Source organism: Mastigoproctus giganteus, chromosome 2 (genome assembly GCF_048544385.1).
Source record: "Mastigoproctus giganteus isolate SK-2022 chromosome 2, ASM4854438v1, whole genome shotgun sequence".
Classification (NCBI taxonomy): domain Eukaryota; kingdom Metazoa; phylum Arthropoda; class Arachnida; order Uropygi; family Thelyphonidae; genus Mastigoproctus; species Mastigoproctus giganteus.
In genome coordinates, this window is record NC_143576.1 from 202,990,315 (window position 1) to 202,994,955 (window position 4,641).

The 4,641-nt window shown below is 38.6% G+C and overlaps 1 pseudogene; it reads left to right on the forward strand.

Annotated features, from left to right (window-relative positions):
- The first annotated feature begins 2,972 nt into the window (after nt 1-2,972).
- Nucleotides 2,973-3,820, forward strand: LOC150089922 (aminoacyl tRNA synthase complex-interacting multifunctional protein 1 pseudogene; annotated as a pseudogene).
- Nucleotides 3,821-4,641: the final 821 nt, after the last annotated feature.

A 4,641-nucleotide genomic window follows, 5' to 3' on the forward strand; every position in this document is an offset into this window, starting at 1 on the left:
GAACTTAAAAAATCTCTGCGACCACTCTACATAGTTGCCTTTACGAAAACAAAACCCTTTACCCCTGATGGTAGTTACAATTTAAAGTAAATCCCACATCAGTACACTGTGATCACTGCCACCTAGTGGTTCCTTTATCTGTAAATTCTTAATGCATGAGTAATCACTGCTGATAATCGAACATGCTGCTGTAGAAAACAATCATTCAATAAATCCACGAAAGCCTTACAAGTGTACAAGTGACCAACCCACAAGTTCCAGTCTATATCTGGGAAGTTAAAATCCCCCATTATAAGACACTCTGATTTACTGGCACACACTATTTCTCTGTACAGTTGTTTATTATACTCATCAGGCCTATAACACACTCCTACTCTCAATTTTGCTTCCCCAGTGCTTATGTCACACCAAACTGACTCGACACTGCACTTGTACAGTCATGTTGACTGGCTGTACTTCCTTGGATTTTATGTGTTTCTTAACTAATAGCATAACCCCTCCTCCCTTCCTATCCTGTTTATCCTTCCTGTACACATTGTACTCCCGAAATTCCAATTCTGCATCCCTTATATCTGAGTGGCACCAAGTCTCTGATATTCCAACAGTATTCGCTTTGGATGTCTTAACGAGCACTTAAAATTCATCAAATTTATTTAATATACTCCTAGCATTGGTGTACATGCAAGTATACATCCACCTGTTCTTACTCTTAGTTACTCTAACACAGCCCATGTATTTACTTGTTTCATGACCCCCTAGCAACTGGCTTTCCAAGCTGCTGCTCATTCCAATAGAAGCAGTGCAAGAATCATTTCACCTCTGCCTGTGGCTACTGTGAATCCCCCCAAGCTAGCAGTTTTCCAACTCACCTAACATTGCCTTGATAGCATCAGCAAATATTCTTGCACACCTTCTATTTAAGTGTATCCTATCCCAGTAGAAGCAGTCTCTCCTGTTAAAAAGCACAGACCTCTCTGAGAAAAATTCTACCTTATGAGCCCTGCACAATCGCTCTAGGGCTGAATTGATTGACAAGGGTCTCATCATATACTTCCTCCTATCGTGTCTGGGCAGGATTGCACACACTTTCAAATTTAACCCTAACTCGCAACTTTTTTTCAGTATTGATCTGTACTTTAGCATTAGCATTAGTAGAGGCATTTGATGCAAGAAAGCAAGCTTATGCAGCATCAGCCAAAAAAAAAAAAAAAACACTTCCACTTCACCCCTCTGTTCGTTCAAAATACCTGTCCAGCTGAGCCTTAAACTTATTTAGGCTATCAACCTCCACCACAAGGGATGGCAGTCTGTTCCACCAACCAACCACCCGCTGGCTAAAGGCAAATTTCCGCACGTCTATCCTACATCTGTCTTTCCTCAATTTGAATTTATGCCCTCTCAGGTGATTTTTCTGAGCTAGAGGAAGAATCCCATCAGCATTGAGCATGCTTAAACCATTCAAGGCTTTATACACCTCTATCAGATCACCTCGCTGGTGCCTAGTCTCCAGACACTGTAATTTGCAAAACTTAAGCCTTTCTTCGTAAGAGCACCCCTTTGTTCCATTCACTAATCTTGTTGCCCTTCTCTGTACTCGTTCCAGCAGCTCTACATCCTTCTTGAAATGAGGCCTCCAGACCTGTATACAGTACTCAAGGTGTGTGGCCTGACCATTGCCTTATACAATGGAATAATCACCTCCTTATCCCTGCTGGAAAAATTCCTGTATATCATTGACAATACTCCATGAGCTACTCTTGCAGCCCGTCTGCACTGCTCAGAGAACTTCATATCTGCCTGCACAATCACCCCCAAGTCTCTTTCACTCTCTACCACTGTCAGTGTAGTACCACAGAGTTGATACGTTGCTCTGGGGTTGCTGTTTCCCATGTGTAGTACTTTACATTTGTCAATGTTAAACTTCATTTGCCACCTCTCAGCCCATCTGCTCAACCTTTCCAGATCCTGTTGCAGCAGCATAGTGTCAGTAGTGTCCTTGACAACCCTGCCAAAAATCTGCAGATTTACTTGGTTAGTAAATCTGCAGATCTCCTATGCTTAATGTCATTAGTGCCTACGTGTACAACAACAGTATTACCTTTTGTGCCCTTAAAAGATTATATATGTGTCCTACAATGTCATCAACTTTTTCCCCTGGCAGACACACCCTGGTCCTATTCCAGCTATCCTTTTTCACACAATATATTTCTCTTTTCCCTGACAAATTGAGTCACCCACAATAACTAGCTCCTGTTATGACCAGCAAGGTACATAAGACTTTGAATGGTTTGAGCTAGCTCAGTGCTGATGGGATTCTTCCTCTTGCTCAGATTACACACCAAAGGGGCATAATTCAAATTAAGGAAAGACAGTTGAACAGATGTGCAGAAATTTGCCTTTAGCTAGTGAGTGGTTGATTACTGGAAAAAACTTCCATCTGTTGTCATGGAAGTTGATAGCTTAAATAAATTCAAGGAAGAACTGGACAAATGTTTAGGGCGAATGGATAGGTGAACGGGTTTTTTTTTTCTGATGCTTTATAAGCTTGCTTTGCGTCATATGCCACTAGTACTAATGCTGATGTTACCTCCATTCCATGATAACACAAGGTTTGTTGGATAGATTGGTCACCTTATCAATTGAACTTATCATTGCTGAATTTTGACCTGGAATGGATTCAAAGGTTTGCAGCTGTTAAAGCTTGAACCCGAAATAGAGGATATTCAGTTCACAGAAACCCTTATTTTATGTGGAGTATAACATTATTAAAAAAAAAGTGCATCCATATCTTTGCCTCAGACTTGAGCAAGTCATATGACTTGAGCAAGTGACAGGAGCAAGTCGTGGTTAAATTAGATAACTTATTATATGGCAGGTTTTAAAATTTCATAAGTTCTTAAAATTTCTAATTTTCTGATTAACTCATTTTCTTTCTAGGTTATCCGAATTCAAATCTTAAATTCTAATTAGAAATGCCTGTAGGTCAAGTTTTTTTTCACTTTGCTCCAAGAGCTAAATTAGCTGATAAAATGATTGGATCCATCAGAGCTGGTATCCAAGGTATGAAGGATGTTATTCTAAATAATAATTCTGAAGAAGTTACATCTAAGAAAAACTGTACACTGAATTTAATTTTCAACAAGCTTATTGGTGTAGCTGAAGTCCAGAGTGGCAGAGAGATGATTCCCTGTATTCCAACTTATGTAAACTTCTCTGCGACTAATGCAGTGTATTCCACAGAAAATGAAAGAATAGTAAAAAAAGAGAAGAAAACTAAAAAATCTGCTAAAGAAGATGATTCAAGGCCTACTGATGTTAGCCGCTTGGATTTTCGCATTGGCAAAATATTAGCAGTTCAGAAACATAGTGATGCTGAGTCACTGTACGTTGAACAGATAGATGTAGGTGAAGAAAATCCTAGAACTGTTGTCTCAGGACTTGTTAAATTTGTTCCTGCTGAAGAAATGCAGAATCGTTTAGTTGTAGTCCTTTGCAATGTGAAACCTTCCAAACTGCGTGGTGTGTTGTCACAGGCAATGTTAATATGTGCATCATCTCCAGAAAATACTGAAATGTTGATTCCACCTTTAGACTGTGTTCCTGGAGAAAAGGTAACAGTTGAAGGATATCAAGGAGAACCAGATGTCGAACTCAAGAAGAAGCTACTCGAATGTATTATACATGATCTGAAAACAAATGATGATTTCATTGCTACATATAAGGGGAAACCATTTGTGGTAGGGAACAAAGGAGTAATTAGAGCCTCTATGGCTAATGCCCAGATTAAATAAAAGAACACCTGTCATTCATAATTTGAAATATGAAAAATATTGATGCTTTCATATGTACTGCCATCCCATTGATAACAAGTAGATTATACAAAAGTATATTGATTTATTATTAGTTGCTATAATAAAAAAAAAAAAAAAGTACACATTGTATTTGTGTTGTGTTCACAATATGGTAAGGCCTTATAAATCTAAAAAACTTGGGATTTAGCTCTTGCCTTTTTGAAATACACAGTGTGCCAATTAAATAACGAGACTGACACTACTACTACTACTACAAAAAAAAGAATAACACTAACGGCAAAGTAAGGTTATATATTTTTGAAGTAATCACCTCCGATGTTTACATATTTTATACAGGTTTTGAAAACATTTCTGGTACCCCTTTCAGCTTGTCAGTCACTGCAGCCTGGATGTCCTGTATCGTCCCTTATCATGTTCCTTTCATGGTTGTTTTCATTTTGAGGAACAAAAAGTAATTTGCGTGAACCAAATCCAGTGAATTTAGGGGTGTTCAATGGCTGGAATTGATTTTTTTGCCAAAAATTGCTTGGTGTTGACGGCAGAATGTGTGGGTGCATTGGTGCGGCCAGGCCGGGAATCAACCTCTAACAATTTGCATCCTTTACGAAAACAAGAAAACCATTCAAACACTCTTGGTGGAGACAAACATTCATCAGCATAAACTTTTTTTAAATCATCAGAAGTTTCTGTAGCACTTTTTCCCAACTTACAATAAAATTTAATAACTGCACCCCCTAAGTAATTTATTTTATTTTGTAGCACCCCTACTCAATTTTCTTCCTGTTAGATCCGATTCTCTCTCTCTCTCTCTCTCTCTCTCTCTGTGTGT